Source organism: Aegilops tauschii, chromosome 3 (assembly GCF_002575655.3).
Source record: "Aegilops tauschii subsp. strangulata cultivar AL8/78 chromosome 3, Aet v6.0, whole genome shotgun sequence".
Lineage (NCBI taxonomy): Eukaryota > Viridiplantae > Streptophyta > Magnoliopsida > Poales > Poaceae > Aegilops > Aegilops tauschii.
The window spans coordinates 346,906,621-346,919,724 of record NC_053037.3 but is presented as its reverse complement, the minus strand read 5'-3'; positions in this window follow the sequence as shown (position 1 = coordinate 346,919,724).

Below are 13,104 nucleotides of genomic sequence, written 5' to 3'. Positions count from 1 at the left end.
TCTCGTCGTTCTGCGAGTTGACAGGACACATCAAAGTTATTTATTAGTACTCTCTTCAAAAAGGGCCGACCATGTCCATGGCTACCATCCCGTGCTCTGTCATTGAGTACGTGCACTATTCATGTGCCATCGAGGAGAAAAAAATATTGCGTAGTACTAGGTGCCATCGAAGTGCACGACTCACTTACGCACTTCATATCTCCATTTTCTTGCATGACACGCCACCTTGATGCTAGATTTCCCGCGTGTCATGGAGGCATATAGTATGATTTTGTAAAATGGAGGCATATAGATGTCCCGCGTGTCGGCAAAAGGATGAACAAAGCTCATGTCTTAAACAAAAGAGTGGAAGAACATAGATTCCCGACAATCGAGAAGGAGCAACAAACCTCGGGGTGGAGCGTCTGCACTTATAATATTTTATATTATTTAGCAATATAAAATCAACCAAATCTCTCCACGTTCGTATACCATTCTATAGTATGAGAATAACTTTGAACGTAAGCCATTGATTCACTCCATCCAATGTTCATAGTTGGAAAATCCAAACAAAACCAAGCATTGGATCAACTCTTTTTTCGAGATCAACTCTTTTAGCACTTACCGCCTGCTCACCTAGCCCACCTATATATCCGCTCCTGTGTGATGACCATAGGAGCTACCACTCAGATTGTATGTTAAAAAAATAAAGGTCGATAACTAATGCGGCACCTCGGGCCAACGCGGCCAGATCGCATTTTGCACGAGAAATTACACACCATTTTTCGTTGACATGTGGTCCCGTTCCAACATGTCAGTGAGACGACGGCGAGTCCTTTTGTACAATTTCCGAAAGGGCGTGTAGGCCGGGGCGCCTCTTCGTGTACCATGGCAAACTGGCAACCGTCACCGACTCTTCGCCTTTCCCTCTCGATTTGGAACTGCCGTCGCACGCTCTTCCTCCCTCCTCCATTTGCCTTCACCCTTGCTTCTGCCATTGTTCAATCGTCTTCTCCGTGGAGGGAACAAGCTAGAAACGACCCCGTTATTCTTGCCCCGATCTGAAAGATGACGTGGTGGGGGAACTCATTGATCGGTGTGACGTCATCACCTCCGCTAGCATGGCAGGTTCGTTCAAGCCCATTCTCGACTCAACTAATAACATCATTACAAGGAACCCAAGGGTCCAGGAGCGGTTTGATCTCCCCTATATTCTTCGCCATGACCCTATTCGCTGGCGAGCGGACGACGGAGACCTCGCCTTGTGCAAGTTGATGCCGCTTGATAATGATACGTGTGATGTCAAGATGCCATCGCTTAAGGGTAAGTCCTGGGCTGGCGCAAATGGAGATTGGGTTGTTTATATTGGGTACAATTGCGAGTGGGAACTTGTGAATGTGTACACTCGTCAGCGGATTCCACTTCCAAAAATCTCCGAGTGCCCTGAGGTTGAGCACGCAGATGATCTACGTACATTCAAATACGATCATGGTGACTGTCGTCTACTGAAGATAGCAATTTGTCGAGTTCCCAACCGCTCTTGGAATTACAAGAACTATCAAGTTGTTGCTATCTTCGACAAGCTTGTTGCCGTCCTTCGTGGTTCGACTGGATGGATATTGCTCAAAGATCAGTTTCTATACACGGATGTGTACTGTGATGCAATTGAATACGAGGATCTTGTGTTTGCTGCCACCACTCGTGGCACTGTTTTTGTGTGGGATCCTCGTAGTTTCGGTACGTTTGTCTTCCACCGTAATTATAATTGTTTCATCCACATGCATGCGAGTTAGCAAGTTTCCCTTCTCTACTAATTAACCTTCTTCTTGTGTTTCCAAGGTCCTGTGAACATTCCACCACCTATACTTGAAAAAAATTATAACCAAGGGGGAGATGATGATGGTGATGATCACGAGCATGAGGACGAGGAGGGCCCATATACTCAGTGGCGCCTGGCAACTTCCGATGGATCACCCCTTCTTGTCTGTATACAGCCCACTGCTGATGTTACTACTAAGGAAGCAGGTGTTTTCTCCCATGGTTGCACTCTCCGGACCTATTCCAACACCCGTTGCATGGTATTCGGGATGGATACTACTATGCTAGCGCCAACACCTTCTCCCTGGTACAGTATTGATAGTCTTGGAGAAAACGGGCTCTTCCTTGGACAAAATTATCCAATGATGGTGAAAGCCGATCCAGCTGTTGTTGACACAACATTACTACCATTTATGAGAAGCAACTGTATCTATACGTCGGACATTTCGGTGGTTACCTACCCTGGTCGTGATATAGTAGGCCGCTTCAGCCTGGATGATCAGTCCTGTGTTGGCCTCGAGATTTACAATAGCTGGCCCTTCCCAGAGAATCACTTGTGGTTCAAAGCAAGCGTTTCCAACGCCGAGGATTGGTTGAGTTGAAGTTCATTTCATTGCTTGTTATTTGTTGTGTGATGAAAACTTTAGTATTTATAATGTATCCTCGTTGTCATTGTGGGTTGATGACCTGTTGTATGTAATAAAATGATATGCCTGTGATAAACTTACTAAATTTATGAATGGCTATCGAGTCGCTTCTCTGAGTGGGTGCTGCGACGAGGCAAAAAAATATTTTCTGAATACATAATTGTACGTGCATTGCAACAGGTTATCGGATGAGGCCAATCAACAATAGTACACTATTTGTACTAGCTTCACATGCTGCACTATGTCTACGTATGTAATACAACAAGTTTTAAACTTGAGACCAGCCACCCATCCTCACAAAGAACACTTTTTAACCTAGCACAGACTCCAGGAAATTTGGCCACAGTGTGAGGTGGGCCATATGTTAATGTGTTCGCTGTACGTAACCAGCACCCCGAATCCTCGATACTACTACTATAAGTAGTACTAGGAGTAGTAGGGTGGCATGGGCCAGAACAAGCATTCACGTCCAGGAGTACGGCACACGCCACCAGCACGACTTCCATCTGACACCATATTTCTTGGAGTCCATGCTACAACAATCTCTTCAACCTAGTCATTTCTCTAACTCAGCCATCGCGCGGCGGGCAAGGTGGGGGTTTGCCGATAGTCGGTTTCCTCAACTGCGGTCCCACTTGTAAGGCCAACTCCAACGCACGACCCCAAACGGACCTCCATTTTGCCCGGATTCTGTCCGTTTGGGTAGGGCAATGGTGTCGTGTCCTGGCCATTTCTCGGATGCGGTGGTCATGCGCCGAACGCGCGACCGCATCCCGGCCGCGTACATTTTTCTTTGCAAACACATATCTTTTTTTCATCATTGATTTTTTGGTACATGGAAATACATCACCAAAATTTTGACTAGAAAAGCAAGACCAAAGAAAACAAGAACCACAAGAATACATTTTAGAAGATATCCAACTTCCATAACTGCTCCTGTAAGTTGGATTAGTGCCTTCTTGATGCATTCATTGTTGATCTGCGGAGGCTCGATCTTGCGTGCTTCTTTCTTCTTCGAGTGTAAAGAAGTAGACGTGTCTAGCCTCTATTCTATCAACAAGTGCACTAGTCTCATCTCTAGCCTCTATGCTAGCTAAAAGTGCTAGAACATCTACTAAATTGTGCTCTATCAATATATCATTGTACTCTTCTTCCCAATACCAAAACTTGCATCCATTCTACACAATAAAATTTTAAGTTAGCACAACTAGTCTAATCCGAGAGCACAACCGAAGATTTGGTCGAGTTCTTCCTCCTTTTGCCGACACGTGGGACATCCAGCATCCAGGTCGTGTCATGCAAGAAAATAGAGTGGTAGGTGAAGCCACGTGATGTGCATCTTGGGTTAAACTGTAAGTAGAATCTTACTACTACTCTTGAGTAACTCCAAAAGCGGCCACCGAAGATCTTTATTGGATTTGTTTTTCATCACCAGCACGTCGAGGTGAAAGATGTGCAGGTTCAGTGGGTCCTCTTGCGTTTTCACTGACATGTGGGACCGCATATGAGCAAACAGACGATGGGCTCTCTGCGTCTGCTGGCTGGCTGAGAAGAGATATAGAGGAGGGCTGAGCACGGACTCCAGGAAATTTGTTCTACGTACTTGATATAGTGGAGTAACCAGCACCTCGATATAGTGGGGTGGCATGTGCCATAACTAGCATTCATGTCTAGCAGTACGGCACACGCCACCCACACGAGTCCCATCCGACACCAATTTTCTTGGAGTCCATGCTAGCTACAGCCATCTCTTCTCCCTCCTGTTTTCTCAGCCATCGCGCGGTGGGCGGGGTGGGGGTTTACCGATAGTCGGTTTGCTCAACTGCGGTCCCACTTGTAAGTGAAAATGCAACACAACACGCATTCCCCCTTGAGTGGCATGCCGGACAAACCGTGTGGGGGTGCGACGCGAACACGGCAGGCTTTTCCTTTTGAACTTGTAACTTGTAAAATTTGGTTCTGCTCCATGGGGCGACCGATGGATAGAAATAACGATTTTCCCTAGAGTAATGAGAAGTTTGGTTCTGGCGCGGTTCATGCATGGAGTATGTAGGAAAATTATGAAGTTGATGCGAAAGGTAAGATAATTACTAGTAGTACATATACTACTACATGGATTTGACGGAAAGATAAAGATACATACGGATCCATCAACGACATCCTCACGCCCTAGTGCACCGGGTCACCAACCGACGTGTGAGGAGCAGCGGCGTTGGCGGCAAGCTCAACGTGCTTCTGAACAATGCCGTCCAAGGTTGCCCTGCGGTCCAAGAAGGCCAGCGTCCTATTGTCCTCCTCTTGCATGTAGTAGTCCTTGTGGACGATTTGCGCGTAGATGTGGGTGATTATGTCGATGGTGTCTTGCTGCGCCAGGCGCTGCACGGCGAGCGCGACCTCGAGGTGGACATTCTCCGGCGCGACGGCGGGCAGTCGCAGGGCCACCAGTGCGTTGAACATGTTGTCACCATAGAGACCGTTGAGGGTGGCAGGCATCGCAGAGCCTGGGCGCGTGGGCTGGAGGCATATGTCAAGGTCGTCCGCGAGCTTCTTCACAACGGTGAACTTGTCGAGGAAGCCAACGAGGACCTCGTCGAACAAGGATACGAAGTTGTCGTCCAAATGGCCCCTCGCCCTGTCGGCCTCAAGCACTACCTGGAGACGTTCCTCGGTGCCGGGCCGCAGGCCGGCGTCGTGGACCATCTGGCACAGCCGGCTGATGCTCGCGCTCATCGCCTCCATGGGTCTAGCTTCTAGTCAACTGATCTTGCGATTGGAGTGATCACTCTTGCCCTTGGGTGCGTAGGATTTCATAGATTGGACTCGCGGGAGCCTTTATATGAGAAGTGCAGACTGCGTTGAATTCACGTGCGTGTTGGCCATCTACTCCTCGCCCCTCTACTGCACCTGCCTTTGGCTGTATGACAGGTTGGCCAGCCACCCGTTGGGCCCACGTGTCATACACCCAAAGGCAGGTGCAGTAAGTCAATGAAGCTGCGTCCCCCTCCGTGCCCGTGCATGCTTTCAATGACTTGAGACTACCAAACATCACATGCGGTGGTTAGTTCATTGCATGTAATCCTATTAAGTAGCAAAAAGACATTAAGTTACCTCGCTGATAGGAATAAAACAATACACCATGTATTTATTTACAGAGGGAGTAGTACAATTTTTGTGACATGCATTACTAGATATTGCTAGTCAAATACTAAATCCAGATGGACGTGGTAGTACTACTAAATCCAGACGGTGGTGCTCGTACTAGTAGTAGTAGTACTATCAATGTAGTAGCACTGTACTACCCGTTGGTCAAATTATTACGTGCTGCTCCTCACAGTGAAGTGACAAGACCCTACGCCGGAGATGACACCTGAGTATAGGCGTCGTGTTCGGCATACCATAGTCAGCCTCACCGTCTGCAGTCACTATCATCATGGCTGTAGACCTAGCCTGCTTACAACTAGCCATGTTCGACATAATTTCCCATGCGTAGATGCCCGTGCATTGCATGGAACACCAAGATTGGGGGGTGGACGGTGCCGGCAGCGGCCATCGCGCCAGATTTTTCCATGGCCTTCTAGATGTGGTGGGGAGGAGATAAGGCTGATTGTGAGAGACAAGGAGTTGTTTGTAAATAGGGAACAAGTGCGGGCATCTTTTTGCAAAACTGGAGAAGTTTGGTTTGTATGCGTCAGATCTAGATCCGGCGGCTATTGGTGAAAGATGGCAGGCACAACATCATCACCAACTCAGGACCTGTTTGATTCGCAGGATTTTGAAAATGCAGGAATACGACACGGCAATATTACAAGTTTCAAACTGATATTACAAATGTTAGGAGTAATGATGCACCTACGAAGAGGGAATTACTAGGAAGTTTACGTAAGAACTTTCGTTACTTTAGGTGGATGCAGCATTATCGTACAAACTAAAATCCACCGCCCTGACAAGTCACTAATGGACAAATAAGTTTTCGAGTCTCTGGCCACTTGATGTTTCAAAAACAAATTCAGCTTCTGCGAAGACTTTGTCATTTAGGCTTAGACGCTTGCGGTGATCAGCACGCCATTCATTGTTGCGCCAGAGAACGCCAAACCTCATTACCTTGAGCACACTTGCCTCCAGAACAAAGAACCTGGCCAATTTAATCTCAGATGTGCTGCCTCGGTAGTCGATCAAATCAATTACTGTAAGATGGGGATCAAGGCATTTGATGAGATTGTTATAGTGCAGCACATTTTTCACTTTCGGGTCTTTTTTTATCTGCAAAAGAAGAGAACATATTAGAGCAGCTGGCTGTATAAGATTGTCGTGTCATCAAGAGGTACCAATATCATTCGCTCATACGATAGGGTTGGCTGGCTAGTGATATTTTTTCACTCTCTCTCTCTCTTTCCTCTCACTTACCTAGGAGTACGTGAAGAGCTTGGGCATTTGTTGCCTTCCACTATGTGGCTGATGCCATATTTCGCAAAAGTATGCCACATAATACGCATCGATGTCAAATCAAAAGATTTTGGCACCGGTCTCGCGATGTGAGAGAGTTGGAACCGCTATGCACACAGACCCACATGTATAAACAAATCAATCAAACCAACAACACCAGCCTCTCACTCTCCCAAACAAGTGTTTTTTATTGCCTCGGTCCTCTCTCTCTCCCACGCAAGTGTTTTTTCATTGCGTGAGTTAATTTGGCACCGGAGCAAAGTAGGTGATCCAGATTGGGGCACCAGGTGAGCAATGGAGGGGCATCGGTGCCAAATGCATCACAAGTGAATTTGGCACGTGTTTTGGTCTACATAGTGGAGGGCCGTTATAGCCCACTTTTGTACTACCTCTTATTTCGTATAAAATTTTGACCATACATTTATGTAAGAAAATGCCAATGCATGTCACTAAAAATTACACCATTTGAAATTATGTTCAAATACGAATCCAATGATATAGTTCTTAGTGACATGCATTAACATTTTGTCAGTTAAATATATGGTCAAATTTTCATACTACAAAATAGGAAGAGTAAACCAGGACGGAGGTAGTACTTGCTCTTAGGGTAACCATAGAGTTACTGGAGTAGTCTAAGTTACTTTCCACTATGACTAGCCTAGGCTACTATAGTAGTACAACAACAAAATGATGCAGGTGATCAGGTGAGAAAAAATACTAAAAACATTTCTTTCGGTGCAGTGCATAGATGCAGTTTTGAACACTGCACTTGTCATCGTAATTTGGGAAAATTACGAAAAATTTGAGCTACGTTGTGATTAACGTTTACTAATAGGAAAGAAGTTTCACCTTGATGAGTAGCTTCTCCGTGCACGAAAAGCATGTAAGGAATCCAACAACTTGATCCAGATTGGGGCTGATAGATTTTATTGCCAAGATCTTCACTGTGTGCATAGACTGGGTCAAGCTTGTGGGAATCCTTTTCTGGAAGATGGTCGTAAATACATCAAGAAGAAATTTAAAAATGTGAATTTCAAGAAGACGGAGAAGAACATGTTGTTCAGAGAATTTGGCAGATGAGTGCACCAACGCTGTCAATTTCGGCGCGTCAATGACCCTGATTTTTGTTGGACCTTCTAGATCCGATACAAGCAATCTCTCAAGGAAAGGCGCATTCTCAATGACCATAACGTGAAACAGCTGGAGTGATCTCTTCCCAATTGATGTCTTGTTGCGGGGCCAGCAAGACACATAAATCCATTGGAGATTCATCGAAGGTACTCGAGCGCAGTACAGCTGCGGAGCAGGTGCTCCATAGCCTTCTTTGAGATGACAACGTCGAAGAGGTCGAGCTGCTTGAGTTGAGGGAGAAGAAGGGCGGCCGCGACATTAATCTGGGGAAGATAGCAGGAGCTGAAGCTGGCGCGGCGCGCGTTGGCGCGAGGCGGGGCGTGGACGGCGACAGAGAGCGACATCGTCCAGCTTCAAAGATGAGCTCCTCGAGCTGATCTAGGGCGGGGGATAAGAACCACTCGTCAAACTTGGGTTGGACCTTGCAGTTGGTACTGAACATGCGGATGTCAAGGCGTCTGGCTGGCCCAGGGTGCGATGAAAGGATCTTGGAGACTGCGGCCATGCGTTTAAAATCCCCGTCGCAGAGGCAGCTATCAACGGTGAGGTTGAGGGGGACGCGGCGCCAGAGGGGGCGCCACCACCGGGAGAGCAGGGCGGTCCGCGCGGTAGATTTGGTGGGGAGGAGGCCGATGATGACGAGCAGCATGTCGTCGGGGAGGCTGCTGATGAAGTCCAGGCTCGCTGGATGCGGTTTTGGCTCGAGCCGCCTCTGCTTGTTGGCTGCCTCGCCGTCCATCTCAACCGGTGGCGACGCCGGTGTACACGTGTGCTGGTGTGTGTTGTGTGCTGGGTGTGGGCGAGTGCGTCCTTCTGTGCATGCCGCGCGCAGTGGTGAATTGTGCGCGAGTGCGTCCTCCACGCGGAAGAAGTGTGTCCTCAACGCGCCCTCAATTTACTAGTGTGCGGGGTGCTACCCCGAGGGGTTTCAACTTTGTTTACTTCACCGCGTGTTAGATGGGCCTCTAGTTTACTTATTTTCACCCACTGCCACATGGGCCAGCACACGAAGATACAGAACACGAGCTGACAAGGCAGCATGTGGACTGGTTGACCGGTCAACTAAACAATATACGGAGCTATACACTGACACAGTGAGCGTATAATCCGTCGGTATAGTGTTCGTGTGAGAGGGGAGGCCCGTGAGAGATAGCCGAGAGAGAGAGAGAAAGAGCTACTCCCTCCGTTCGATAATGTAGTTCCAACATTTTTTTAAAAGTCAAACTTTTGAAACTTTGACCAAGTTCATAAAGAAATTACTTATATCTACAATACCAAAGATAAATGATAGTATGAAGTAAGTACATGTTGTGTTGAATCTAATGATCTTTCCAGATGTAAATGTTTTTCTCCACATATACCTGGTCAAACTTTTCTGAGGTTTGACTTTTCAAAACATCCATATGCTTATGGACGTGAGAGAGTCCCTAACTAGAGAGAGAGAGAGATAGAGAGAGAAAGAAATAGAAAGAGTGAGTGAAAAAAGTGTGTGTGCGTGTGTGAAAGAGACATGGACAACACTCGATAAAAGTCGAGAAAAAACGTGTGTGTCTTATGCAAACATATCACAGATGCATCTTCGACAATGGAAGCAAGGTGAGGAGATAGTGTGTGGTTGTTTGCAACCGAGAGAGCAAGACCCCTAGCACGTGTCCAAGAGGGGTCTGACAAACAAGGGAGAGAGGTCGAGAGAGACGTACGGAGAAAATGCAGACATGGGGAGGAGAGAGTGTATGTTTGTCATAGAGAGATCCCCCAGAGATCGTGATGGGACTACATGGGTGGGAGATCGAGTGACAAGGTGTGTGCGCGATAGAAGATACCCCGAGAGATATCGAGATAGACGTATGGATGGAAGGAGACAATACGTGTGTTCCTGATGGCTAGTGAGAGATAATCATACTTAGGGGGGAGTGCTTGCGCCTATGATGGAGTGAGGGATTATGGTACTTATTAGGGGGGTGATGTCACATAGAGAGAGAACAAGGGCGGAGAGTGTTGGATGGGTCTATATGTATAGCGCGAGCGAGACATGTGTATGTGTGAACCAGGGAGATATAAAGTTTGAGAGAGATTGAGGAGCCCCGATAAGGCTGAGTGGTGCGTCAGATAGCTGAGAGGGGGAAAGAGATATTCCATCCGCTCGATAACGCAGTGCATGTAACTTTTTTAGAAGTCAAACTTTGGAAACTTCGATTAGGTTTACACAAATATTATTTATATCTTCAATACCAAAGATACATCATACGAAACTACATCTCATGGTGAATCTAATGGTATATGTTTGCCGTTCCAGATGTAATTGTTTTTCTCCACGTACATGGTCAAACTTTGTGATGTTTGACTTCTCAATAAATCAATATGCTATGGACCAAGGAGAGTGCCTAAGTCGAGAGGGATCAAGTGCGTGTGAAGGAGAATGAGTAAGTGTGCAAAAAGAGTATGTGTGTTAAAGAGAAAGTCACAACAAACGATAAATTAGAGAGAGAGTGTGTGTTTTTTCGTTTCTTAGGCGAACATATCACGCATGCATCTCCGAGATACAAAAGCGAGGCGAGGAGATACACGAAGATAGCTAGGGTGTGATTGTTTGCAACGGAGAGAGACACCCCTATAGCACATGTCCAATAGAGGTCTGGCCAACAAGGAACAAAGGTCGAGAGGGACACATGGAGAACATGGACGCATGGGGAGGGCGAGAGGGTGTGTTTGTGATAGAGAGATCCCCTCGAGATCGTGAGGGGACTATATGGGTGGGAGATCGAGGGAGGTGCGTGCGCGATAGAAAGATGCCCCGAGAGAAATCGAGATAGACCATGCACATGTTTGTGATGGAGACTAAGATTAGCTAGTCATATACATATAAGGGGGACTGCGTGTGCCTACAATTGAGTGAGAGACCACCATACTTGGCTAGCTGGGCATGAGATTGTGTGTGTGATCGAGGGAGGTGCGTGCGCGATAGAAAGATGCCCCGAGAGAAATCGAGATAGACCATGCACATGTTTGTGATGGAGACTAAGATTAGCTAGTCATATACATATAGAGGGGACTGCGTGTGCCTACAATTGAGTGAGAGTCCATCATACTTGGCTAGCTAGGCATGAGATTGTGTGTGTGTGCGTGTGAGATGGAGAGAGAACAAGGGAGAGAGATAGAGTTTTAGATGGGCCTATCGAGTGCGAGTGAGATATGCATGTGTATGTGTGACCCAGGTAGATGGAGAGTTTGAGAGAGAGGGGGAAGAGCTCCGAGACGATAGAGTGGTGCGTGAGAGAGTTACGGGCAACGAGCCAAGGAATTTGTGTGCGTACGATGAGTGCACCCAAGATATCTAGCTTGGACTAGAGAATCATACATAGTGTGCGAGAGAGACCTATAGATGGAGTATATATGCATGCGAACTAGAAAGACCCCCCACCCACGCACACACACAAAGAGAGAGAGTGATGGAGAGAAAGAGAGAGGACCAACAAGGTTTGTGTGTTGGATGCGTGCAACAGAATTGAAGATTGTCGGCGAGAGAGAGAGAGAGAGAGAGAGAGAGAGCAGGAGTCCGGGAGAGGGGGAGGTTGCGTTTTATGCATTAAAGACTGATATAAACCATGTTTCGATATAAACTTGTATTCAAATATTTAAATTGGAGAACATGTTGTCTGCAATCCACACATGAACGGATATATGCGTATATCAAACAAGTTCATTCATTTGACTTTCAACATGTTCATGGAGTACTATAATATTGTACAACATGCTATTCGATTGAGGTGTTCAATTTTGGATTTAGTTCACTATTTTGACCTGGTGAACGAGCTATTTCATTGAATCGAGATATTTCATTTTGGGTATGATTCCCGTTTTTGAGTGGGTCAACTATTTGTCATATATTAAATCGCTAGCAACGAGCATGTAAAAACACATTACTCCCGAGCATCATCTCTCCATCTAAAAAAGAAGTGGCAAGCTAATATTTCTAAATTTGATTCGAATCGACTTTTTTTAGCTTGATTCGAATCGACTTGGTAAGGTAGACGTGGATGCTCGTTCTCCCAAATTTTGAACGAACCGTTAAACATCCTCCGCTCGGTGGAATTCGCCCGAGCAAATAAATGGGAGACGCGAAATTACCGTCCTATGTGGGAGACGCATTAATTGGCCCATTGTGCATCGAGGGTAGGTTCGTAACTTCATCCAAGCATGCCTTCTCCTCGGCCGAAATGACATGTGCTGAATAATTCATAAACCATGGTCGGCAAAACACGCTCTCCTCGCCCGAAATAGCTCGCGCCCACTATTTCAAAACACGCTCTCCTCGTCCGAAATCGCTCGCGCCCACTATATTTCAAAACACGCCCTCCTCGCCCGAAATCACTCCTGCCCACTATTTGGGGAGAAGCAAAGTTACTCTACTATCCCCGACCCTCAGTACACAGACCCAAGCTGAGAAGCCTAAAGGCAGGGGTAGAACTATAACTCTCCCTCACATTTCAGACAAATGCGTCCGTATCCCAATTCCCCCCCCCCATTCATACCTCGTGGGCGCCAAATCACCTTCCCCCCGGAAGCTCCCTTCTCCCGAGCCACGAAACCTCAGCCCCTCCTCCATGGCGCCCCCCACCGCACCAATTTCACAGCCGCCCTCCTCCCTAATGCCGGAGACACTGTCCATTTGCCGTCGTGCACTGGGTCGTGTGGCTCTTACTCCGTGCTGCTGGAGCTGCCTCGACGACGGCCGCATGAACCGTACCGGAGCCGATTCACCCCCGCCGTTGTTCACGGCGCCGGAGCGGCTCCAACTTCAGATCCGTCCAGAGTCCCGGCGCTGCTTCCCCGTAGCCGTCAACCGTCGCGACATTGATGTTTCCCTGCCGCCGGTGGCCACCGCAACCGCGCCGGCCTCACCGACTCGGCAGCTGGACCTGCCTACTTCACCATGCCGCCAGATAGATCACACCCTCATCTCAAATCACTTTATTTAGGCGTCAGTTGTCTGAATTTTTATTCTGGGCCAATCGATTCCCAATGGGAAGCAGCACCCCTCGAGGCGGCGGAGCTCCTAGGCTGCCGGTTGGCTGGTGTCTAACGT